This window comes from Lissotriton helveticus, chromosome 6, assembly GCF_964261635.1.
Source record: "Lissotriton helveticus chromosome 6, aLisHel1.1, whole genome shotgun sequence".
NCBI classification, from domain to species: domain Eukaryota; kingdom Metazoa; phylum Chordata; class Amphibia; order Caudata; family Salamandridae; genus Lissotriton; species Lissotriton helveticus.
Window position 1 is genome coordinate 136,534,757 of NC_136067.1, and position 27,840 is coordinate 136,562,596.

Here is a 27,840-nt window from a genome sequence, read left to right on the forward strand (position 1 = left end):
GATGTTAACTATTTCCACACAGTCGTGTGTGGCAAAATTCGAAGTAACTGATGGTAACAGTGTAGCAGGATTTAAAATATTGCAGCGTCTGATTTCTATGTGTGGCTGAAACAGTGTCAATTCATAACCTGTTAAACGTGCAATTGTCAAGTGCTGAGTTTGTGTTCGGTTTAAAAGAACTTCCACGGAGTGTGGAACCTGTACTGTCAGGGAGTGTCCTAATACTATGGAATCACTTTGTCTAATAGCTAGTGCTGTGGCTGCAACTGACTTGAGGCACGCAGGCAGAGCCTGGGCTACAGGATCTAATGTGCTCGAAAAATAAGCACATGGCTTGTATTGTCCTGCTTGATCTTGTGTGAGAACAGATAATGCTGTACCTTCGCGTTCAGTGACGAAAAGTGTAAAAGGCTTACTGTAGTTTGGTGTAGCTAGAACTGGAGCTTGACATAGGGCTTTCTTTAACTCATTGAAACTGAGTGTATGTTCAGATGTCCAAGGGAGGACAGTCGATACGGCTGCCTCCTGTGTCGTTAACTGTATCAGTGGCTTGGCTAAAAATGCATACTGAGGAATCCATTGTCTGCAATAAGAAGTAAGGCCAATAAAAGCACGTACCTCCTTCTGGGTCTTGGGCTGAGGAAGACTCGCTATTAATTGAATACGGTCAGGTGTCAACTGCCTACCCCTCTTGGACAGTAAGTGTCCTAAGTAGACCACTTGCTGGACACAGAATTGAAGCTTCGAAGGGGACACCTTGTGTCCCATCTCGGCTAGGAAATACAAGACTGTAAGGGATGCTCGCTCGCAAGCACGTTCAGAACGGGCTGTGATCAGTAGATCATCGACATACTGGAGCAGGGCAGTGTCAGTTGGCATGTGAATGTTGTCTAGTTGTCTCTTAAGTGCTTGACTGTAAATACTAGGACTTTCTGTGAAACCTTGAGGAGCGCGTGTGAACATATAGCTCCTTCCATTTAAACAAAATCCGAAAAGAAACTGGCTGTCTGGATGAATGGGAACACTGAAAAATGCGTTCTTGAGGTCAATTACAGTAAAGAATGAAGCTTCGGAATCAATGGCTGTCAACAGGGAAGAGATATCTGGGACAACTGGGTACTGGGGAATAATACATTTATTAAGTTCTCGTAGGTCAATCACTAATCGATATACTGGGGGTGCATTTGGATCAGTACGTTTCATGACTGGAATGATCGGAGAATTGCATACATTGGAGTCAGTTTCTACAACCACTCCTTGAGCGATGAGCTCGTCAATAATTTTGGATAAGGCTGCTACAGCCTCAGGTGGCAATCTGTACTGTCTGATTCGTGGTAACACTACACCTGGCTTGAGAGTCACACGATGGGGTGTGATTTGCATGTAACCTACATCAGTTGGACCTTGCGCCCATAAATGCTGCGGAACATTAGACAATCTGGGATCAAAATCTCGTAATACATAGTGACCCTTGAAGTCACGTAGGAACAATCGTATTCCCTCTGGGGAACAGCATATAACTGCACCTAATTCTTTCAGTGTTTTAATGCCTAACAGATTTTCTGGACATGACTTAGTAAGTAACAGATCAGTAGTGCGGGACAATGGACCTACTTCTAGAGTAACTGGCTTTGATATCTCATTTACGATAGGTTTTCCTGAAAATCCAAGGGAAACATTTCTTGAGCCTGAGAGCGGAGCCCCTGGAACTTCGGCGTGGCTAATTGTGGTCCTACTTGCCCCTGTATCAATCAAAAACTTTCTGTCTTTCCCTAATACTTGACTGTGCACATAGGGACCTTCTTGATCTACAGGTATCTCGATGAGAGGCAAGCCTACCTCCCTCTCTAGGCTGTTTCATGAATACTGCTGGTACTCTGGATACTCAGACTGTGCATACTGATACATTTGCTGTGTAACATGCTGTGTTGCAGCGATGGGCTGCGGAGCTGTAACTGTCTGTTGTGTATTCTGTGGCTGAGGAGTCTGTGAAACTTGTTCTTGTCTAGGCGGACGTGGTCTTTCTTTAGTCTTACCAGTAGCTATGTTGTGTTTCAGAACTGCACACTCGTTTATAAAATGACCTGGCTGTTTACAATAATTGCAGTTTCCTTTAACGGGAGCTGCAGGATGACTGGCTTGATTCGGACCCCTCTTCTGACTGTCTTGAGGAACGGATTGTGCAACTAGTACTTTCATTTTCGTGTCTTTCATACGCTTTCTCTCGTGTTCTTGCTCTTCTCTGATTCTATTCTGGTGGTATTGGAGCATCTGTAACATCTGGGACGGGGTATTAGCTTGCCAGGTACTTTCGACTTTCAAAACTCGATTTTTAATTTGTGGGCTTGAATTCTCGACTAATTTAGTAACAAAAAGATGAGGGTATGACTCACTACTTGTCTTGAGGCCACTGTTTATGGTAAAACATTTCTCAAATCTGGAATAATAATCACTAATATCTTCGTCTTGTTTCTGTTTACAGGCTGAGATTGCATCCCAGTCTTCCTTTCTCGTTGTTAACAATCTGGGTAAAACTTGAATCAATAATTCAGGTAATTCTTTACATTTTGCTCCAAGACCGGTACCTGGTACTCGTGCCTTATCTTCAGCTTCTAGAACTGCCCAATCGATCTTTTTCTCTCCCACCTCCCATTCTTTTTCCTTGAGCTTTTCATACACCCCTGCGGGCAACAGAACCTTTAACATTTTAATTATATCTGGATACGTGTATTCTCCCATACGGAGCATGTCTTTTAATTCTCGATGGAACCCTGCTGGATCTTTATCATGACAGGGGATTAATTTTTTCATCTCTAGGAGTTCCATCTTTGTAATCGGAGTGTAAACAAACACTCGTTCTAGTTCGCCACCCGTTCCTCTAACTGGGTGGACTTCTCGTAACGGATTCTGTCTGTCCATGTAAAATGGTTTACTTTCTGGGGGTGAGACATGAACAAAATGCGGGTTCAGAAACGTTCTATATTTGTGACGCTGTTCTAGAATGACACTAATTAAATCGGTACCTAAACCTTTCCATCTATACTGGAGTAACTCATTCAGGATATCGTGTAACGGACCTGGATCAGAATGTTGACCCTCATACAATGTAATGAGGTGCTGGATCATATACATACCCACCAGTCGTTGCTCGGCTGGGGGCATTTTCAGAAACATTTGTGCCACTATTTCGTCTGGAAAAGTGGTAGAATCAGTAGTCCATCGGACTGCTGATCGGACTAGTTCTTGTTCATGCATGGTACTTAACTCGCTATAACCGATTCGTGATTTCAGAATGTGATCGGTAGCTTGAAATACTTGTTCTAGAGAACCTTGTTCTGGATGATGAAAAATAGACTTGTGTTCTAGGCGTAAATGGCGATCTGGAAATCTAGATTTTCCTACATACGCTATTCTGTCGGGATTCTCGTCGTCTACCTCTTCAGTATCAGAGTTACTTTCTTTCTCGCTTACTTGTGCTGCTTTACGTTGTTCGTGTATCCTTATTATTTCTTTACGAATCTTCTTATACATACTCTCTATAGCACCGATGGTCTTGTGCTTACCCTCGGCTATATTATCACTCCACTTTGTCAGGGTTCTCATTTCGGCTTGATCTTTGGTCGGATAATCTTGTTCCCTTATTAGACAATTAATCAGAAACTTTAATAGCATGAGCTGGACTTCTGCTTTTCTTTGGCACATGACATCACTAATGCTTTCTGGATCATTCCCGGTACGGATGAAACGATATATTCTGTCTAGATCTTCTTTCATATCTGGTAGGGTGACTAGATACTCGGTCACCTTTCTTACGCGTAATGAATACAAAACCATACTATCCTCGCCTGGGACTGGATCATAGCCACATTCGTAAAGGGCTTTTCTTATTTCTGCTACAGACTGATGTCTGGGCGTACGCTGTGACGCTTGTGCATGTAATTCGGCTGACGTTAAACGCTTGTGTGGCGGCGGGGTTTGAGGAGTACCTCCTCCTGCGGCCCCTAAACTAGAATCGTCGACTGATCCTCTTCGTACTAGTGTGGCAGGAAATTGAAATGCGGGCTGAACTGGTATGGCGGGCTGGACCGGGGGGGACCGTAACAGGTACTGCAAGGGGTACCCCGGTGTCTGGAGGAACGGGAAGTGCCTGATTTACAGGGACTGGCGGAGCGCGAACAGGATTTGCATATTCTGGGACTGTGTCGTCCAAATAGGACGAGATGAAAATATCAGCTGCGGTCGGTTTGTGACGTAGCTTGGTCGGAACTAATGGTGGCGGAAAGTTACTGGATGCCTCCGGGGTCGCTTTTGGCAGGCCCTCGGCAAGAAGAGGATACATACCCTTAATAAGAGCATGCCTCTGTCTGTCTGACTGTTCGGTTTTAACTCGTTCACCAATCTCGATTAATTCCCTTTCTTGGGCTCGTTCCAAGGATTCTCTACTTAATTCTGACTTTCTGATTTCTTTTTCGGTTCTTTTATGAGCTTCTTTGCCCCATAACTCGATGGCATCTTTCTGTGACTGTCTGGCTTTCTTTTTCCATAATGCTTCTTCTACTCGCATGATGCACTCGGCATCCCATGTACCCGATACGGGCCATCTATACTTTTCTTCTAACTGTTTGGTATACTCTACCCATAAATCTAGATATAATATGGCACTTATGCCATGCTTCTGATACATAAAATGACCTGGACTGTCCCTAGGCGGAACTGGAACTGCTGCTTCCAGCAGACCCTTTCTAGTTTTTAACTGACGTAACTTAGAAAACAAGGGCATGACTGGACTGTAATCTAGACACAATACAATACACAATGAGCACGATACTTATTCCCCATTCATACCACGACATTAAAATACATGAAGAACATTTAAAATAACAGTTCGAACAGAATACTACCTGGAATACGGAACACAGAATACATGAATTTTCTCGAGAACAGAACTGACTGGAACAGAAACTAGATGCACTGCTGAAACAGTACGAAACTTACCGGTCTCATACAGAGACACGTCAGGACCCGTATCCACCGAAGTGGACACTTCGTTTGTGGGCTTGTGTACCACCAACCCACGGACCAGAGTCAATTAAATTGACCCTGTCTAGATACTACCCCAGTAATGGTACTCACCGGGCAGTAAGAACGGAAGGCCTCGGACTGGGCTGGACTGCTTCGACGCCGGACGGACGAACTTCGGACTTCTGTTACGGGTGGGCCTCCGGATACCTCGGACCTTGGACTCTCGGCTTGGGCTCTGGTCGGGACTCGCCGCGTTCCTCCACCGCCTCGTCTGGATGCTGGGCCGCCTCCTCCGTCTCCTCCGTGGGCCTGAGGGATACTTGGAGCAGAAATATCTGCACGTGCACGGTATGGTTCCGTCACGGCTGCAGAGGGTCAGGGGGCCGGCGTGGCTTCACCGGCGCGTGGGGAAAGGGCAAGTCCCTATTCGGGCACCATTATGTGGTATATAAATAAATAATACCGGATCTAGGTTTTACTAGGCATAGCAATAACAGATAGCTCAATAAATAAGAGTCAAGATTCGAGGTAGTAGGAGTTTGCAGGTTTATTACAGCATAAAGGACAGGAACAGGACAACCTGCACAGGAATAGGATGGCAGGGCCGGGCAGCTGCCGGGGCAGGATCTGGAATGAGCGCGCTAACATTTAATAACAATACACGATCATATATACTAAAACAGTTGCATTACAATACATACGATAGGCGGAGCAGTGGGTGTGGTCAATAGCAGTCGCGAAAGATAAGGGTGAAAGTGGGTGTAACAGAGGCGTATACATAGACATGTGATGCAAACGTAACAGAATATGTCATGAATGGGGCGGAAACCATGGAGGGGGCTACCTGAGGAGCCGGGACCTCTAACCTGATGGTGCGCGCAAACTGGCAATGACGTATCACTAGGAGAAGCTGGGGGCTTCGAACTCTGTGCTAGGAGCAGAGACTGAAGTCTGGAGAGTCAGGGCGACATGTACCTAAACAGTATCTAGTATCTGATGTTTAGAGAACATGTTGATAGAATCCAAAAGTTATCGGGGTAAAGGCGAACAGACTCTAAGACTGGAGCATGCATTATTCTATATGTAGTGCGTGATGAAGAATATTAAATGACCATTAAATGCAGTATTTCTCTTACATGGAGACGTAAAGGCTAGACAATGACGGAAACTATTGATGCAGTTCAGTAGCTTTAGGAATGCAGAGAAGGAGGACTGAACTGATAACTGGAATCATAACATACTCTTGGCAGACTCAGAGGCAGAGCCAGGCTGAACCGGGCACTGCGAGGCAGGAAGTAAGTGAAGGGTCGAGGATACAGGTGGGGGCTGTATCGCTCCTCAGCGAGGCTTCAGGAGACAGGAGACAGGAGCTGAATCTGGTGTCCAGGCCCTTCTGAGGCCTAGAAACGGGGACTTTACAATGGAATAACGTGCACACTGAGAAACGTGGCAACGTAACTTTACATAGGCCTGATATTCGTAGTATTCACGAGAACTGGAAACTGACATACTAGAGATGGACACAACTGTAATTGCGTCATTAATCGAACATAGGGAATGCATATGCATATTTAATCATGCTCACATAACATATGATGGAGGACGCGTAGGGACACAGAACATGGCAAAATTTACTTTTCCACAGTACAAGTGTGATTTAAATGCAATTGGTACCTTTTCTCCTTCATTAGAGGTCAGGTATGTGAATCCGCATCTCCCTGGGATGACTCGAATCACAAGATTGCGTGTGTTATCACGTGTTTCTAATTTTGTTTTAATTAGCATGTCTGTTTGTAAGGATCTCAAAATTTCTGTGTGTGTTTGAGTCCAATTGGATCTTTTAAAGTCTGGTTTAATTAGATCGTAAAGGGGTTTGACCCTTTCTGCGTAATTTGCAATGTATGTTCTTACGAAATTTAGGAAGCCTAGAATTGACTGTAGGTTTTTTAGTGTTTTAGGAGCTTGGATTACGGCACATTTCTCTAGGAAATTGTCTGCCAGGCTTTTGCCTTCACTTGATAACTCATATCCTAAGAATAGGACTGTCAGATGGGCAATTCTGGACTTTTTGAAGTTGAATTTGTAACCCTCTGCAGCGAACCCAAGTATTATGGTGTTCACTCTTTTCAAGTGAGTATCCAAGTCATCCTCTGTTAAGTAAATGTCATCGACATAAGATAATGCTTCATCATCATATAGTTGTAGTAATTCTGTTACTCTCGCTGAGAATACCCCCGGGCTGTTCTTGTACCCCTGGGCTAACCGACAGAATTGTTTTTGAGTGCCATTTACTGAGAATGCAGTTAAATATCTGCTCTCTGGTGCTATGTTTTGACAAAAGAATCCATTGGAGATGTCCAAGGTAGTTTTGTATTTTTTGCGCACTATGTTATTCATTAGTGCAGCACTGTGTGAGTTTTGTACTGCAAAGGTTTTGCAACATGTGTTAAGGTGTCGGTAATCCAAAACTAGACGGTACGAATTGTCTGGTTTGGAGACCGGAAACAAAGGATTGTTCATTTGTGAGGTGCAAGTTTCAATCACCCCCTGGTATTCTAGCTGATCTAGTATTTCATTTACTTGTTTTTTAGCTTCTTGCTTAATTGGGTACTGCCTTTGTGCAGTTGGTTGTGATTTTAACTGGATTTTGTGAGGAGGAGAATCCTCATCCCATCCTACATGATTTTTATATAAAGCAGGTGCTAAGGCCACTGCCCACTTTCTAGCAAGTGTATATTTTTTATGAATCGGTATTTGATTCGAGAAGGCAGGCATAATTACTTCTTCGCCATGAGGGCACTCCCTTACAAACTCTGGTGGCCAGTCTTTTTCAGCTAGAAGGATGTCATAGCCTTTGGAGAGGTTATCCCAAAATAGTCCCCTTATTTTCCTAGTCTTATCTCCCTCTATACGTAATGTTATTTCGTATATCTTGTGGGGCTTTCTAACTCTGGTGTCTGCAGTTTCCACTTGAAGGTATTCATTCGTGTCCACTGTCTCCAGATGATTCATAAGGACTTTGCGAGCTATGCTCACCTCTGCTGCGCTGTCTAGCATTGTCTGAGCCCATTCTCCGTTTTTCAGTTGTGTCCTCAGTATTCTCGGCATTTTTAACTACCTTGATACTGGCTACCTTCTTTTTTGGAAATTGTAATTTCTTTTTTAGCTGAGCAGGTTCCTTGTCTTTGGACTTGGCGTGCTCTTCTGATCGTCCTCTTCTTTCCGATTTCTGCGAGGAATTCTGAAAAGATTGAGAGGGACGTGTATCAATGTCTTGATATCTATCAGGTTTTTTAATATTATCCCTATTTCTAAGGTTATATCTATTCCCCGAGGGGTCACTCTGTGGTGACCTCTGTCTTTGGTTTGGAGATTTCTCTCTTCGCCTAGGAGACCTTCCTCGGGACTGGAATTTCTTTTCTTTAGGATTGGATTGTTTGTTTCCATCCCAGTTCTTTTTTGGTGAATTATTATTATTAAAAAATATTTTTTCTGGACTTGTAGTCAGTTGCGGTTTTACTGGTATTCCACCTAGACTATCTCTGCCTAGTTCTTCATAGGATTTTTCTATGATTCTGGCAATTTCAGCTGGTTGGTCTGCTATATCTGTCTCTTTTAACCTCTGGCGGATCGCCACGTTTGCTGCTTCACCTTTTATGTTGGCTAATAATATAGCCGAGACCTGCTTGAAGTCTTTTAGTAATTTCATACCAAGAGTTAAAGCAGGTTCTGGACCGTATTCATCTTGAATTTGTTTAAGCACATCTGGTATTACCGAAATGGATGGAACACCGTGCGTTTTTGTGTAGATGGAAGCAAAGACTGTACCCCAAGTGTCACAGTCCTCAATGTGTGGTGCGATTCCCATTGGGAGACATATAGTCAGAATCCTGTGTTTTTCCAGCGGGGTGGTGTCAGGAAACAGCGCCTCTATTTGGGTGATTTTCTGTGCCAACCAGAATGGTATTTGTTCCCGTTTAGCTGGAACTTTACCTAGGCAGGATTGGATGTTCTGTGGTGTAATTTTATTTGTGTCCCCCTGGTGAGGGGTCAGCTGTGGAAGTTTAATCGCTGGCTGAATTGTTGAAGTCCGCATTACATACTGAACTAATTGTCTATGAATTTTTAGTAGTTGTTTTAGCTGTATTAACAGCTCTGCTGCAGGCATTCTTTCGATGTCTGGATGTGGTGTGTATCCGGCTAAGACCGGCCACGTTGCTCCTGGTCTTCCTAAAGGACCGAGCCTTGTAATGTGATTATTATGTTTTAGGGCGCCATCAAAAAAGAGCAAATGCTCTTGGAAATTGAGTGGTACTTCCACCTCCTCGAAAGGAGTGTATGTTTCAGGAGGTTCCTCTACTTTGTAATAGTGGAAGTACTTTGTTACAGCATTTGCTGCTGGAAAATGTATCCATGAATAGTATAGTCTGCCGATATTCGTGTGCCTCGATTACGAATATGACTGTGCCACCTCTAGGTGTCAGTCCATTTTCTATAAGTTTTAAGGTTATAGATCTCCTTTTAATGACCGGAATGAGTGTTATATTCGGGTCTGCTGCTTGCATGGTAGCATCAGCATCTGCGAGTTCAGTTGCTAATCTAACTGCCTCTCTTTCATCATCACTCTCTGCCATTTTACAGACAGGATGGTATTATGTTTATTTGCAGATCAGGTTTCTTTATGGAACAAAGATTAGATGCACAATATTTTGGAACTGTTTATCCTTCAACGTTGACTTGACCAAGAACCATACATAGGAGTTCCCTCCTGCGAGGTTTTGGAGGATATAACCTTTCACCCACTCCAGACGTCTTTGGAGTATTCGGGAAAAGGGGTCTGAGTGAGAAAGCACGACTGAGTTACTCTAAATGTCTTACGTTAGTTTTATCGCCCTTTCCAAACACGTTGGGCGCCATGTAGTGTAGTTCCTATTTTCCCAATAGGCTCTGCGCATTGGAATAGTACCTACAGCAGTAAAGGCCTAGGCCAGACGTTAACCAGGTCTACTACTGTCGATACTAGACTTAATTTTTGGGTTTGCCAGCTAAGCTCAGAGTTCGCTAGAAACTTTCTCGAATGTTCAAGGAAGGAATTAACTCCCCTGATTAGACAAGAAGGGATTTAGTTTCTGACAACCATAGAACATGACAACTTTGCTCTCCCCTAATCAAGAGTCAATCTCGAGAGTCGTGTGAGCACAAGGCAATTATTTTACTCAGTCAGTACGTGCATTCTTAGTCTCATCAGAATGTAGAGAAAAAGGAAGAGACGGGCGTGTTCAATAAAAAGGTGTTATTTATTGATCAGTCTCTTTTCTCGTACAAGAGAAATGGATCGATATTATTGCAATACTTATAGTTAAGTAAAGTGCATACATTAAAAGCAATAGTATAAAATAATACTGTAAAAACATTGATATGGTTTCTGAGCCATATGATGTTTAAAATGATTAAAATATATTTACATACACATATACATTTGACTAAACGTACTCAACTGGTGTTTCTAAATACGCCTACCCCGTGTACCTGACCTAAGTCTAATGCGTGGGCGGGAATAGAAAGTTACAGTTTAAGTTAAGTTTGGGTTTGCCAAGTGAATAACTAAAGAATTCTCTGTGAGGGGTTATTCAGTTCTGTACCTGGAATTTAGGATGAATGAGGAATGGTATCTCTTTCTCTGCTCTCGATATTCCAGGCTGCCTGCGAGGGCTGCCCAGAAACGCCGGTGCTGGGTCTCTCGGCTTGAGATAGCAGCGCGTCTCTCAGCGCGTCAGGAAGGCGGGGCTGCTGCTAGCGGGGTCTGCTTCTGCTCTCGGCTTCGGCAAGTATGGCTGCTCCGTCTTGTCACCACGCGTGTGTTTGCATAGGGCAAGGTCGGCAATATTTATACCTTAAAGGTGCCGAGATTGACGTAAGGATGGACATAGATACGTCAATAAAGATGTCATACGACTTGCTCGTTAGCACATTCTTTACTAAAGTTCTCTGTGAAATCAAAACAATGGCCGCACGGATTTTCCAGGTTGTCATAGGTTTGATTTGTTATGAGAACGTCGTATGCCTTATCAGGGGCTGGAGGAATGTCGCTTGTCTAATTAGATCTCAAGCGTTATGACCTAATCAGATAACACGTTCCTGTGCCGGAGTGTGACTGCGTCAGATAACGGTATCTGCATCATGGGGGTTTTCTTGCCTCATGGGCTGACTGTTAGTTAACTTGATAGTTAGTTTAACCAGAATAGGGTCAGGAATAGGGGGACTGATTCAGAACCTATAGAAATACACGACATGGTGAAAGCAAGGAACCTTGGGTTAATTTTTTATAAGGATATGGCTTGGAAGCCACAGGTAAACCAGGTAGTGTCTGCATGCTTCTTTGTGCTTAAGGGGCTGAGAAAGATCTGGCCGTTTATTCCTTACCATCTCAGGAAAACGGTCATAATTGCCACTATCTTTTCTAGAATAGACTACGGCAATGCCCTTTACCTCGGAGCGGGGTGTGCACAGCTGGCCAAACTGCAGTCTAAAAGTGGGGATCCCATGTATAGGATCCTTGGACCTAGCTCTAGTGTAGGTATGTGACTCACTGAATCAGTGTACCCTTCAAGAAAGAAAATTTTCTTTCTAGTGTCCCCTCACTCACCGGGGTTGCCCCACGGTGACATGCTTCATCATTGGGGCCATCCCAGTTCTCTACGAAAAGGGGCGTGCTGCGACCCGGGACCGAGTAGGTACATCCGAACAATTTCACCAGCCAGGAACAGTGAGTCCCATAAGTGAAATTGACCCCCCAGCGAGACCATGAAGTGTAAATTCGCACTTTACTCCCACCATCAATTTAAGACAAACGTATGTATTTCTAGTATGAATGCATGCTAAGAATATTATTTGTATTATTGTATTTTCACTGCTCCCATATCCTGGGACATAGGAGTGGCATATGCAGGGCTGGTCCCTGCATGGTCCTGAAGAAATGCTAGGGGTAGCATGAAACATGTTGACCATAATCGTTCACTGAATCAACCGCATTATTGGTTGATCTACAGTGACACTAACCCCACTTTTAACATACCTGCATAGGAGCTAAATAAATTGGTTAGGCCCACTAATCACGGTATTTTTAACTCACTCACACCCACTCCACCACTATTTTCCTTCGCACCACACATAGTCTTTCACTCTTAAGTGCTCCGGCGTAGTTCGTGAGTCGCAGCACGCCCCTTTTTGTAGAGAACTGGGATGGCCCCAATGATGAAGCATGTCACCGTGGGGCAACCCCGGTGAGTGAGGGGACACTAGAAATAAAATTTTCTTTCTTGAAGGGTACACTGATTCAGTGAGTCACATACCTACACTAGAGCTAGGTCCAAGGATCCTATACATGGGATCCCCACTTTTGTACTGAACCCTTAAGGAGGTCGACCTAGTCTCTTTAATCCTCCTTCTCCCTCTGTTTCTCATATCAAACTGCAGTCTATTCAGAACGCGTCTGCCAGATTGCTACTTGGTTTGCCTAAATACCACTCCACCTCACAGGCCATCAGGAAGCTGCACTGGCTCCCAGTCCAGAGGCGTATTGATTTCAAGGCGCTGTGCCTAGTTCACAAGGCACTGGCGGGAATGGGGGCCTTAGATCTTCAACATCTATCCTCCAGGTACATGCCAACCCGCCTGTTGAGGTCTGCCTCTCACGGGCTGGCTTTGGTGTCTAAGATCAATAGAAAACGTTGGGGAGGGAAGAGTTTCTCCCATTTGGCTTCAAGGCTTTGGAACATTTTACTTCAACAGCTTAGGCAAATCTCCAACCACTTCCAGTTTAGGAGGGAAATCAAAACGTGGCTTTTCACTAGATAGGATCGTGGTCATCCCTCTCAGCTTGTTGCCTTGCACAGCGCCAAGACGCCTCGGCATTAGTGCGCTTTATAAATACCATCACTCACTCACTCAACCAGTGCCAGGTATTTCGAATAGACTGGACAAACAAGCTCAAGACCAGGGGCCTGTCACCAAACAGCGCCACTAGTGTAAAACACAGGCTTTGAACTGGACAAGCTGCTGAACCTTGATCATCACTTCAATAAGTTGTCCGGAAAGCAATTAAAACTAATCCAAAATCTAAAGCCTTTACATGAAAAAGTAGACCTAAAGTTGACTGTCTAATTCCTAGTTATGTCATATAATAACCATGGTGATGTGCCAGTGACAGACATTACCAAATATTGCCCTGCACCTCTCACTCACAGCTGTCCCTCACGTGGTAGCCCATCTGATCTTGAACACAAAAAGATATGAGCAAATCACCCCTCTACATGTAATCTTAATTTGGCTTCTTCTGAAATCTTGCACTGCATATAAGAATAAGGGGCAAACATATGAAAAACTGGTGCTGTGAATTGCAGCAAATTACCTGGCTGCGCTGCATTGCATCACTGGAAAAGGGCAGGAATGTGCTGTATTTAAGGCATAGGACGCATCCCTGTTTTGTTTCACTGCGCTGGTGCACAATGGGCCGCCTAGCACCAAGGCAGCCACCATAGTGCAACGATGCCTGCATTGCATGCAGGATTGTTTTTGTGCAGAAAGGGACACCTTCCCGCACAAAAACAATCCTGGCTGGCATATTCCTCTATCTATGTGGGCTGCAATATGTAGCACACATAGAAAGAGGAAGTAACAGGGAGAAAAAACATATATTTCTCCTCGTTATGCCTCTCCTGGGGAGGCGTATCTTTTTGACGCATTCCCAGGTTTACAAAGTCTTGTAAATGCGGGAATGTGTCAAAAAACCATGTGAGTTGAGTGGGAATACCCACACAACGCCCAAGGCCTTCCCAGGCCAGAGTGGTGCAACATGTGTTGTGCGTTACTCCAGATGTTAGGAGCCACTCACAGCCGCGCATAGTGGCTTTCCGTGACTTCAAAAATCAGACTTAGAGCTTCGCCTCATGCATGTACCATGTTGCATGGTGCAAACGTGAAACAACCCTCTCAAAGATATGTCCATGTGTTCATCAAGTAAAAGACAGAGGGAACACAAAAAAGGCAGCTTTTTGACTTTCTCAGTCATAATGCTTGAAGGTTAGTCCTCTCAACAAGGTTAAATGCTTTATTTCAGATGTACTATGTACTATCATGCAAAAAAAAACCTATCTCATCCGCTGGTCATAGTTTTCATCAAGCTTTATCATAAAATAAATGTAAAAACTAAAAACATATACAAATTGGTAGGAAAACCTAATTCAATTGAGCCTTGAAGTCAGCTGCACCGCGCACACAAGACAACCAACTGAAATGACACTTCACAGCCAAAAAACATCACTTCTCATTAGAATGTTGGAGAAAAAACAGTGTTTCAAAGCGATATGTAGACATACCTGTTAAGTCATGTGAAATCATCATGCATGTATGACAACCTAGCCATAGACGACAACATATGACCAAGAATGAACCACAAAACAACACAAGAACATGTAGAACAACTATGACACATCATTAAACACATGTAGCCATGGCAATTGTTTCAATTAAAAGATTTCACATTTCTGTATACTGTGAGAGAGTGGGCAATACCACCTTCTCTTGAGCTCATAACTTGCAGTGAAAATAGTCCAGTGAGGGACACGGATAATTGTAACAGTTTGAGCATCGGAGAGGAAAAGGAGGGGAAACTTAGGTGCCCTAATACAGACACCTGAGACCCTCCAATAACAAAGATGATGCACTGTTGGACTTGGACCTTTTTGGATGGTTATCCCAGAACATTTTGCCTTCCTCCTGTATTTTTCTGACCTGTTTTTTCTGGTTTTATGACTCCGGGCACTTTACCACTGCTGATCAGTGCTAAAGTGAATGTACTTGTTGGACTTGGCCCTTCTGGCAGGTTCACCCCTAAACTTTTTGCTTTTAATTGTGACTTGGTGTTAGTGATTTTTGGCTTCTGCGCACTTTACCACTGTGTCCCAGGGTAAAGTGCGTGCTTGTGGTGAGGTTGGCCTGCCCTCCCATAGGAATGCATGGGGAATGTATGTGTCCCTGGTAGTTCCTGATGCGTGGGGAGTGCAGGCTCAAGTTTGGTATGTGCGGACTCATGTGATTAAATGCTGCGCGATGATGTGTGCGGCGTTAATGTGCCTAGTGTGGAAGTGCCACTTCTAGAAGTTGGCATATGTGTGTAATAAATGTGAAATGACTGTCTGGCTTGTGATTGGCTGGAGATGGCTGGTGAGCCTGGCTCCGAGAGTCAGGATGGGTCTGCCCCGGTGGTGAATAGAGAGATTGACAGTCAGATGGGTGGCAGGAGTGCACCTGGGACCTGAATAGGACTGGGCTTTCCCCACACAATACTGGCTCCGCCCCCTGTGGTGTGACTGGTGTCCCTAGCCTGACTAGTGAAAGGTGAGAGGGGCTGAGCATAACAGTGTGCTCCAAAACCAGCTGCGACTGGTTTTCCCCCAGCTGCAGACACAGACAAAGGACTTGTGTGTATAAAAAGGGGAGGTGACCCCTTACAAAATGTTCTCTTCCTGATCCAAGCTTGAGGGGGGCCTGCTGCTGCTGGGCGCCAGGAGGACCGCCCCTGGGTACTGCCTCCCTGCCTGGAGGGCCCTGTGAGCTGGCCCCTGGGCACAGCCTTTGTCCCCCTCTGCCTTTCTAAAGGACTTGCCTTGGACTTTTGTGCATCAAGCGCCTGGGAAGCGCTTTATTTCCACTTTCCAGCGGAGTGCGGTTGATTCCAGTTGCAGCCCGGAGCTGCCATCCCCCCTTGTCTTCATTTTTGGTGCAGGTGCCCACCCTGCATTTTGCCCGCATTTGTAGCCGTCCTCGCGGGTGCTTACCCCGCTCACTTTGCTCTGATTCGTGGCACGGTTGCCCACCCCGCTCATTGCTGTACTTTTTAATCGTGGGCAGGAGTCCACCCTGCATTAAAAGGGAAAACCGAGTCCCGGCGAAGGGCCGCCGCGTTGCCCGGAAGTGACCCTGCCTGGGGGCAGAGCTACGCGCCCTCCAAGCCAGAAACTGCCGCAGAGGAAGTGGAGCCGGGCAGGATCCCTCGCGACGTCCCCAGCACCAGCCGGGGAGACTGGAGGAGTGCCCCGGGCGGGACACGAAGGGAGAGCCCCACAGCCCAGGAGGAGAGCCGCCCCAGGCAGCAGCACCAGAGGAGGAGCTCCCGCCACAGGTCCGGGTGAGTGGGGGCCCGTTGTGTTCTTGTGGGGAGAGAAGGGGGCATCGGGGCACATTGCCGGTGCCTGCCCCCCCCCCAGTAGTGCTATCGTCATTCTTGGGGGCAGTGTCTGTAAGGCTAAAGTGGCCCCGGTTGGCAGTGGGCCGCTCCCCCGTTGCCCGCAGCATTGTTTATCCCAAGCCCACGAGGCTCCCCCCAGTTGGCAGCATTGTGTTTAGAACCAGTCGGGCTCCACCTATTGAGGGGGCATATTTGATTCAGAGCCCTGAGGGCTCCACCCGGGCATAATTTGTTTCCGAGTCCCCAAAGGGGGGACTCCAACGACGGGGGCATTATTTTAGTTTAGACCCCACAAGAGGCTCTTGGGGGCACTTTTGGTGGCAGAGCGGCCCCGGCTGGCAGCGGGCCGCTCCCCAGTGAGGCTACAGTGTGCATCGAGCCCACGAGGCTCCTGAGGCCCCAGTTGTTTTTTCAGAGCCAACGAGGCTCCCACGTCATGCTTGGGCCCCATTGTCTCTGTGGAAGCCCAGAAGAGATCCTACAGCTTCCCAGCACTTAGTGGGCAGCTGCTTCGTTTAGGCTTTGCGCAATCTTCTTTGGCTGCCTGCGCAGCCTGCCCTAGCATTTTGGACACAGGGCGTTTCAGCCCCTGAGAGTCCAGTTGGCCTGGGGACGGTTCCATGTGTTGTGCCCTTGCGTGGGGTACATGTTTATGCCCTGTGTGATCTTTTGCGCAAATGTGATAACCTGCCTAATGTGATTTCTGCATCATGTATAATGCTTTATGCCTATACCTCTGAATGTATGTTTATGCTTAGGAGGTTGTTTTTCCTAGTATAGGTTATGCTAGTGAGTTCATGGTTCCCTGCTTGATATTTGCCTAAGGTCTTTAGGATTGCATAGGTGGTACTTACCTTTTACCAGTGGTTACTGGTTGTGTGCTAAATTTGCTATTTGGTGCTACAGTTATTATATGTGCTATGTGCTAAGCGTTATTCCTACAAAGTGCTAATTCTACCAAGTGCTAGTTCTAAAAGTGCTTATTCCTGACAGTGGCCCACGTGGCCCTGTCCCATGTATATAATCCCCTGTAAATTCTGCCCGTGCCTATGGCACATTGTAAATTGTGCGTTCATTATCTAATGTGTTTGGTATAATACAAAGGCTATTTTTATATATAACCTTGTGTGGAGTTTCCTTTGTGGTGGGCCTTGGGTGTTGTTGCTGGGTGCGTGCGTAAATACTTAAATTACATTGCCTCCGGGATCAGCCTTACTACTCGTGTCACGTTACCTAGAGGGTGAGCAGGGGTTATCTTTGGCGTGTGACTCCCTTGCCCTGACTAGAGTGGTGGGTTCTGCTTGGCTTTGGCGCAAGCCTTAGCCAACCGGAAATCCCCATTTCTAACATTGGTGTTGTGTGACTGTCTGTGTGGCGCAGATCTTCTATCCCCTGTCCATCTGAAAGTGCGCAAATAACCCCCCGGAACAGAAGTGATGTCACCCGGGTCCCCCCAAGGGAATCTAGCCTAACTGGCTAGTCCCTGGTCCACTGGTTCTTCCACTGGGGAACTCATCCCCAAATCACTCCTCACTTCGGACTCCTGTGCCCTCCCAACTGGAGTGGTACTGCCGGACACTAGAACCCCTGGAGCTCTATTTAAAGATGCTCCAGGTCCTCTATACACTAGGAGATCCTCCTCAAATGGACTAATAGGACAGCCTATGTCCCCAACCTGGTGTTCCCTTAAGAAACCATCCAGGCTCTGAGACAAGGCTTCGGGCATCTGGGGACTCTCAGTCACACACTCACTCCCGCTCCACTGAGAGAGGTCGTAAGCCCCTACACCCCTCTTGCTACACTGGGACCTAGCTGGGCTACGCTGAACCTCTTCTACCACGCTGGGCTGGAAGATACCTGAATCACTACTTTTGGAATCACTCACCAATGACTCTTCAGAACCTCTAGCACTTTCCAAGTGGTCTGCTTCCCTGGCAAGGAGCTCTGCATTAGTAACCCCACTTTCCAACAGGTGTTGGCGCAACCCTGGTGAACAACAACGGAGTAGGTGCTCTCTGAGAATCATTTCGAACAATATGTAAAAATCAGATTCTGTGAGAACCTGTACCCAATCAAACAGTGCTCCATGACATTCATCCTCAAACTCCTCCCAAGACTGGTGAGACAGTTTCCTACTGCCCCTGAATTTCATCCTATACTCCTCTTCTTTGGAAACAGGTACCATACTCTGGGAACAGGGAATGGGACTTCCTGCACTGAAGTCTATATCGCTGCCACCACTGGACTCAACCCTCCCTGGGGAATCCAGATAACTATAACTGCGTTCAGGGGATAATCTACCCTCCAGAGCTAATTTCTCTCTGGCGAAAGCCTCTCAGCCTCCTCTATCCTCTCCAGCGCTAAGACCCTCTCAGTCTCTAGCTTTTTTTCCTCCACACCCAGCTGCGCCATCTCCTTGGCCTGCTCTAACCTGAGCTGTTCCAAATCCAGCTGGTGTTCCCTTTCTTGCCTCCTATCTACCCACTCCTCTGGGGACAGGAAAAGGGATGGGGCGCTGCTCCTGGCACTGGACCCAGCAAGGGACTCCCTATCTGTGGGGTCTTCACTATCTACTGGCGTCCAGGCAGTGTAATTTCCTTCATCCTCACTGCGCTCAAGATCCCATTGATCCTTTTGCCATAGGATTAGGTTGTCCCTCAGTTTGGACTGGGTGTCTCACTCATCCACCTCTATGTCTCTCTCTTCACAGAACCTTACCGAACTCTAACATACTGTATCTAAACAGACCACGGGAATTAAAAGCAGGCTCCATTTTGGCGGATGTTCTTGAGAAAAGTTTAACACAAGGAACCTAGGTGTCTGAGCTAAAACAGGAGTACACAATTCACAAAGAACACCTTTTAGGAGTAGAAATAATGGAACTTAAAAAAAAACCAATAATTACCAAAATGTGATTATCTAAAATGCAGAGTTTTGTGGTGCAGCCAGCTGCCGCTGTGGTACAGCGCAAACACAAATCTGGATCCCTTCCGCTGCCACCAATGTTAGAGGAGAGGGTCCCTGCTTGTCACAAGTGTATACCTGTGCCAACCAGAGACCCCCAATTCTAACAGTACTCTTTCCTTTAAACTTGGTATGTTTGGCTTATACCTGTTTGCCATATTTAATGTACATGTAAGTCCCTTGTACAGGGGGATCCCATATACCCAGGGCCTGTATATTAAATGCTACTAGTGTAGACGTGCAGCCCTGATTGCGCCACCCACATAAGTAGCCTTTCAAACCGGTCTCAGGCCTCAGCCATTGCACAGCCCGGGTGCACAGTTTACTGCCACAGTGATGTGGCATTTAAAGTGTTTGCCACGTCTGAAACTCCCCTTTTACAACATATAGGTCACCCCTAAGGTAGGCCCCTGGTAGCATTATGGGCTGGTTGATATGTAGGTAAAAGGTAGGACATGTGCCCTTGTTGTGTGGCAGGTCCTGGTAGTGAAAAATAGCCTATTTGGTTTCTCAATGCTGCAAGGCTGCTCGTCTCATAGGTGAATGTGTTTCAGTATTCATTTCTGATATGAAAGGTGTAGTGTGGCCCTGTTTGATATGTTTGGAATAGTAGCGATAAATCCTGCTTATTTGTGAAAGCAGATTTGTTATTACTATTTTAAAAATGCCGCTTATAGGAGTGAGCATTTCTATGACTCTTTGTACCCTGCCTCGTTGTGTGTTCAACATCTGGTTTAGATTGACAGGAGCAGGGGATGTGCATTCACTCTCGACAGTCATAAGGGGTGTTGAGGTGTGTCCTGCCTTTCCTGGGTGACTCATATTTGGCTGAAAAGTCCTGGACTGCATTTAGAGTGGTGGGAGGAGTTGTCACCTGCATCTGATTAGGGCTGTGCTTATCTTTCACAATGCTATCTCTGCCCGCCTGCAGTGTGTCTGGAGCCAGGGCTAGGGAGGGAATGGGGGTGCTGTGCACTTTAAAAAGTTATTTGAAGTGCCCCCAGAACAAAGACTTTAAGAATATAAGTTTGGAGGCTCTGACCCCACATTGGTAGTTCACTACTGGACCTGCAAGAAACTCTGCCAGAGTAAAGGCTGTTGCACTAGGAGGATTGCCACTTTGCTGGGCCTGACTGTTCCTAGGAACTGCTGTCTGCTTTGCTGAGCCGTCCTGCTGCGTGTTGGCCTCTGTCTTCAAGCAAGGGACTAAGGACTGCATCCAGAGTGACTAAAAGGGGCTTGACAGCTGCCCCTGCTCACCCCCAGGTCTCAGGATCATCAAAGACATTGCCGGAGAAAGATCTGCCTCTACGCTCTACCTCCAGTGTGACATGAGTGCCAGGGGCCCAGCATGCTGCGCACTGTCCCGTGCTAGATTGGGTGGCACCAAATTGAATGCCACTGAGGAAGGGAGAGCCTCCCTAGTCGCTGCAGTCCAGCTTGCATCGCCGCACAATAAATCAAGTATCCGCTCTCCGAGCCATGAGACCACCCTTGCCAAACAATCAAATGACAGCGCTCTTTGTTGCCTACCAAGTGCTTCCTGAAACTCAGTATTGTACATGGAGGAAAGCGCTCTTTCCCGACATTGGCGTTCCGAGAGCCGAGTATCAGAGGTGCTGCGCTCAACCTCCCCGCATGGAGACCCGCCAGGTGCAATACGGTAGTGTGCCAAGGCTGGCCAAGGGTGGAAGGAGTAGCGCTCTTGCCTTCCTGAGAGCGCTCCCCAACCAGCATCAGCAGTGTGTACAGGTGTACTCTGCGATTGTACCAAGCACTAAGAGGGTTCGTGCATGGAGCCAGCGCTCCTACCTTGAGTACAGTGGCCCACTGCTGCAACGTGGGGGCTGTTTCTTGACTACTTTGATTAGTTCAGTAATTCTGGCGTGACAATGCATGTTCGCTGGGCTGCTCCGTTCCTTCTCCAGCATTCCCCTACGCAACATTGGGGGTAGTTTTAGATCTTTTCACTTTTAAAAATACCATAGTACAGGTAGTAGGGGAATCAGTTTTCCTTAATAGTATATAGGCGAAGCCTCGGTGGGTACCCTGTGTGGCCTCAATTACTGTAAAACAAGGAATAGGTGCACAGAATTTCCTGTGCCTTATTTTTGCTGGTGTTAGAGCGCAACATTGATTTTAATTTTGTAGGGGTGCATTATAAGCATGGTTAATCTGCATCCACATAAAATCTATTGTTGTATTAACATTAAGGTATTAGAGCATGAATTGTAATAACATGTAAGTGAAGTGCTAGATATTTCTTCATATAATCAAATATTTAAAGTAGTAAATGTACATGTTTAGGTGAATTATATATGTGTGAAGTGTATTCATGACTTGCAAATATTTCATATAGAGGCTCATATATGTGTGCATAATAATGATTGATATATGCGTGTATTTTAAAAGTGGCACTGTTCTTATATTAGCTGAACTCGATAGGTCTAACTGTAGTTTCTCCTTGTTGGCTGTAAGTGAAACTGTTAATTAGAGTTTATGTGTCTGTAGAATGTTTTCTTTTTCTTGTCACATCTAAGTTGTGGGTGCAAGAATTCATCCTCGTTAGTTAGAATAACTTCTTAGTTTCAGGAGTTATTCAGATATAGGGAGGATAGGATGCCTTTGAATAAGCGTACCTGATAAAATGGGAGGATGTCTTTCATGTCTGCAAAGGCCTGGGAGCCAAGGTCCTTGAGTAAGAACCTGGACGTACTATTGCTTCATGGAAAGTTACCCACCAGGTGGTGTTCAACTGGACGAAATACTCATGTGATGCATTTGTGGGTGTGATTTTTGCCTTTTGTATTAAGGATAGGGACAGAGCCAGGGGGACTTCTGCCTTACCTGGAGAGGGGAGAGCATCATAGAACGTCCTCTGTAGCTTTAAGCTACTTGAACAATATAATATGAGTGTGCTTCTTAGGAAGTCTTCACATGCTGATACCTTTCTGGGACTTGTCTGGTAAAAAGTTAAGTAGGGATGCCACGATGGAGGTAGTGTAGGGTCAGATAGTGTTGTGTCTATTACCCATCAATGAAGAAGACCCTGGAAGTAGTTTCTATGATCATTTGCATCTCAAATTTGGACTTGACTATGCTGTGCATGTTGCACAGCTTAAATATTAATCATAGATTTGGATTTTAATTAGTGCCCATATATTTCTACACTCTCATATCGAGGTGCTTATATGTTCAACAATTTTTGGCTTTATAATAAAATGTCATAACTTGGATTTGGAGTCTGCGGTCCTTTGGATTCATGGGAATTTGTAAAATAATTGGCTAATGATTTTCATCCCCTCCACACTCGCAAAGCAGGCAAAAAGGTCATCGGCCCAGGGTTCCAGAGTAGGTCTAGAAAGTGGAACACGGCTCGTTCACTGGTGAATACAATCCTTGTCATGAGATCCCTAACTACCATATTATACATAATGCGAGTGCAGAGGTTGGAAAATCTTTTGTGAGCAATGATGACTGAGGGTTGCTACTACTGCATTTCATTCCCTGATGGAATAATGCATATTATTCTTGATGCTGCATTATCAGAATAGTGAGTAGCCTCTTAGTTATTCCTGCACAATGCTTATGATTTACATGCTCTGGTCATAATCTGCTACATTTTGTGCCCTGATGTTATGATGTATGTGAGTTTATATTGCCAGGATTTGCATTATATGTCCAGCAGTTATGATCCATGTGTTTTTATACTGCATCACACCCCCTGATATTATAATGTATGTCATGTAGATTCTTGCATTATCAGGATACTGCGTACTGATTCAGGATTGCTTAGGATGCTTAGCAGTGCCATTTTTTGCCCTGCTATGACAGGATAATGAGTATAATTTCAGGATCTGCATATTATGTATAGGAATGGTGTTTTTATGATGTGTACAACATAAAAGTATTTACTTCATTGCTCTAACTTGTGAAATTATAACAATTGCATGGTTGGCACAGTGATTTTATGATCTAAGGCACTCATTCTCACTTACAGAGCAATAAATGGCTCTGGCTCGCACTATCTAAGAAAACGCATTCAAAAACTAAGACATACAAGAAACCTAAGATCAAATTACCAAGAACTTCTTGTCATCTCCCGCTTCTCCAAGGCCAGACTGGGTGGACAGTCTTTTTCAGTAAAAGCAGCCTCCCTGTGGAATTCTTTACCTCTACAAATGAAATTGGCCCTATCCGAACCCAATTTCCGTAAATTAGTGAAGACGTGGCTCTTCAGTCTACCGTAGTTCTGACGGGTTCCACCATATTGACCTACATTTTCCTTTTCTCTGCTCAGCGCCGGGACACTCCCGTCGGGGGTAGCCATGCGTTCTATAAAATGCATAATAATCTAAGTGATGTCATGAATATCGCCTAGTTGCCAAACTGATTTATGTGATTGTGGTCTACAATGAGCAGGTGATTCTGGCATTTTTTAATGTGGGTCATTCAAAGACCAAAAGCATATTGGGTGGATGTTCCAGTTTTTCATTTGTTCTTTGTTCATCTCTGGATCACATTTATGGAGCTATATATCAGTCACCAGTCACCAGGCCATCTATGAAGCTTATCTGGTAATACGTAATAATAATTCGATTTAATTTGAAATCAATAAGGCTTGTGTCTGTCTCTTCCAGGTATGATTTGAAATATTTCTAGAGTACATTTACAGGTGCTTACATTTTGTCGTGTTAGAAAAAACTGATATCCTACAGCCTTTTATTTCACACATCCCATACCCTACCAAGATTATCAGATAATTCAGTTTATAAAATTCTCTTACTTTTCAGTCAAGTAAAGCAAACACCAATCTCTGGGTTAAAAGAATAGGCAGTGATTGGTGGGATATAAACCTGACATTTGACCTCTGTCTTGGAAAGCACAGTAAATGTGACAATATAAAAACTAAATTTAAAGGCATCTTTATTGATCATTCACCTTCTGAACCTCTGCATTGTTATTTTGGAGGAGCAGCAGGCAGCCCTTCCAGTAACTCTACTTTCAACACACTTGCTTTATCAGAGTAAAGGGGCACCAACAGAACAGCAGCGGCGGCCGGCACATGTAAGCATGCAATATGGTAGGGCTTAGCACTGCAGGGGGGGGGAAGCAGACAGATGACAGAATAGGTATTATTTATTTAATTATACCTATTCTGTCATCTGTCGACTCCCCCCGCCCTGCCCCACCTATTCCAGCCGCTGCTGCAGCACAGGCCTTCATTTGTGTTTAACAAAAAGGAAGAAAAGGGGTGACTTGTCACCTGCAGCATTCAAAGAATAGTTGAACTACAATGGGCTGATTGCAGTTCTCAGGCATGGGATTCCACACTAATAAATGTTTCAACCTTTCTAAAAGGTATTGCTAGGAACTATAGAATAATATAAAGGGCTACAACCAGTGCTTGATTTGTAAGAGAGTATGTGACTCGACCCAAAGGTTTTTGCTGAAGCCCGTGGCCATTGCTACCTGATGCTGAGGGCCTGAATGCCAAGGCTGCATAGCCAGATTCCACATATTGCCTATTTAATCCACCAACAGGCACTGCCTGCTCTTTATGGCACTCTTCCAGGTTCTTTGTCTTACTACTGTCCATCTTTATTACTGTTTTTCTTCCTCTGTCTTTCAATCTTTTGCATTTTTTCTCTCTCTTGCTCATGATCAAATTCTGATGAGGAAAATAAGTGCTGGTTCCCAAAAACAAGAGTTGCTTGGTCTCACCTGCAAATACTGGCTCAAATTAGGCACTGTCTGCACCTCCTAAACCCTCTGGAGACTCCAGCACTAGAGTACTATTCTGGGCTACACAAACTAGAGCATTTACTGAGCCGTGAATTCAGTCCCTTATATCCTATGCATTGGAGTAGTGATAGGCTTATTGTCTGATGACCTTAAGATTTATTAGAACATTGGAATTTGGAGCACTATATTGAATACAGTGGAGTGCTCCGGGCTTCTACGGGTGTAGAAGCCCGCAGAGAAACATTTTAATGATGGGTTTTTTCACAGCTGCTGCTGTGAACAAAGGCCTCATAGAGCCCGAGGGAATATAAACCCCTTTGGACTCCAAGAGGCCTTTGTTTGTTAGTAATTAGACAGTTCTGACCTCTAGGGGTGGAATGTTCTAATAGCCTTAGGGCCCTCCTAGCGGGCACTATAGGCCATTAAAGGCCCACTCCTGGTTAAAGACCCTCGCATTTGGCTTGGGCCTTTAATGGCTGGCAGAGCCCGCTACTGCGGGCTCTAAGGCTGTATTTTTGACAGAGCTCTTTACAAGTGTTATCCATTCACTATTTATTGTCATAGAAACTGCTGCCTAGCTGTTGTTTACATGGTACAAGCTGTCTCATTTGTCTTTGTTTTCTGAGAATGTCTGCATTATATTTTCTATTTAAATTGAAAACAACCCTCTCTCCCAGGAACACAATGGTTTGCATAGATGTTGATACGAATGATCTAATATGCACAAGTTATAAAAGCAATAAGAAAGGTGGACTGCTGATCCTGCAAATGTAAATGTTGGCTTTGCTATTGCTTTATCCTTATGCATTATGCTTTAGGGAGAGACTTCCTGTTTTTAATCAGTGCACTTAAAAAGAAATCAAGTCTTCATACAAATAATTTCAGCTAGACAGTGCATTGCATGGTTCAAAGGGTCTTATTTTTCTCACAATTCATTACCATGAAAAGTTGAATGTGCCATGTATCACTCCTTTGAAATGTATATACTTGAAAACACGCTTAAAAATGTATGTAAGGAACAGTGTAAATAAATGTATGTGACACTGTCATGCATGACAAATATTTGTTGAGAATGTTGGACTTCTGAACAGCAGACCAAAAACAAGTGACATTTGCAACATCATACCAAGAAAATTATTTTTTAACATTACTTCTATACCTCCACCTGAGGCATAGCTGCCAAGGTGACTTTGACATAAAAAAGTTATGTGGTGCTGTTTTTTAATGTCTATTTTAGTCATCCCCTCTCGCCTTTTCTCTACCCTCCACGTCCTTCTCAATTGTGCTTCTTATCTCTCAACCCACTCTCCCATTTGTTGAAAAAAAATCAAAGATGAGGCAACATAGAGGGAAAGGTGGTAAGAAAACACACAGATGGAGGGAAAGGACAGGCGAGTGGAGATAGGGAGCACACAAACAATGGAGAGTCCTCAGGCAGGGCTGGGCAAGGCCACAGACAATAGAGGGTGGGCAGAAAGGGCTGAGGCTAGCACATGGACGAGGGAGAATGGGCAGGAGGGGTAGTGGCAAGCACGTGGACAATGGAGGGTGGCTGGGAGGGCTGAGGCAAGCACACGGACAATGGATAGTGGTTGGGAGGGCTGAGGCAAGCATGCGGACTTTGGAGGGTGGGCAGAAAGGGCTGGGGCAAGCACATGGACAAGGGTGAATGGGTAGGAGGGGTAGTGGCAAGCACATGGACAATGGAGGGTGGCTGGGAGGGCTGAGGTAAGCACACGGACAATGGATAGTGGTTGGGAGGGCTGAGGCTAGCATGCGGACTTTGGAGGGTGGGCAGAAAGGGCTGGGGCAAGCACATGGACAAGGGTGAATGGGCAGGAGGGGCTGTGGCAGGCACATGGACAATGGAGGGTGGCTGGGAGGGCTGAGGCAAGCACACGGACAATGGAGGGTGGACAGGAGGGCCTGGGGTAAGTACATGAGCAATGGAGATTGGGCAGGAGAGGAACGGGGAGGAACACAGATGCAGAAGTAGAAAACAAAGGAAGGCAGCTGGAAAATAGAGTGCTTGAACAAAAAGAAACACTTAGCACCTGAAAAAGCAAGCAGGAATGCATTGTAGGAAAGTAGGTGTAGGAAGCTGGTTCTCTATATAGTGCACTAAAAGAAAATACAATGTGTATAGAGTTCAGGCAATCCATAACCATTTGCAAGAGATTGCTTTAACAAAACCAAGGTTCTCTATTAGCTGTAGTGTTGGCAAGCAGCTTTAGGGGCTTATTATGAAGCTGGCGGTCCGCGGTCTGCCAGAGTCACATTGGCGGTCTCCCGACCGCCCATTATTACTGGGCACTCAGGCCACCCTGGGACCTCTGCACCCACCGTAACTGTCAGGGAACCGCTATAACATGTAGGTCAATGTTAGAAATGGGATCTCTGGTTGGCTAAAGCTTACGCCAAACCAGGCAGAGACCGCCACTATAGTCAGGGCAAGGGAGTTACACGCCAAGATAACCCCTGCTCACCCCATTGGTAGCTTGGCACGAGCAGTAAGGTGTATCCCAGAGGCAATGTGTAAAGCGTTTGCGCAACACACACACACAGCAGCAAAACACTAGGCACACCACAAAAAGGAACTCCACACAAGGTTATGTATAAAAATAGCCTTTGTATTTCCATAAACACATTAGATCATAATCACACATATTACACTGTGCCAACTGGCACTGGGCAGTATTTACAGGGGATTATTTACACATGACAGGGCCACGTGGGTCACTGTCAGAATCAGTATTCAGTAGGAATAGTAGATGTAAAACATAAAATAACTGTAGCATAAAATAACAACTGTAGAACACCACCAGTAACCACTGGTAAAAGGTAGGAACACACTACGCAAT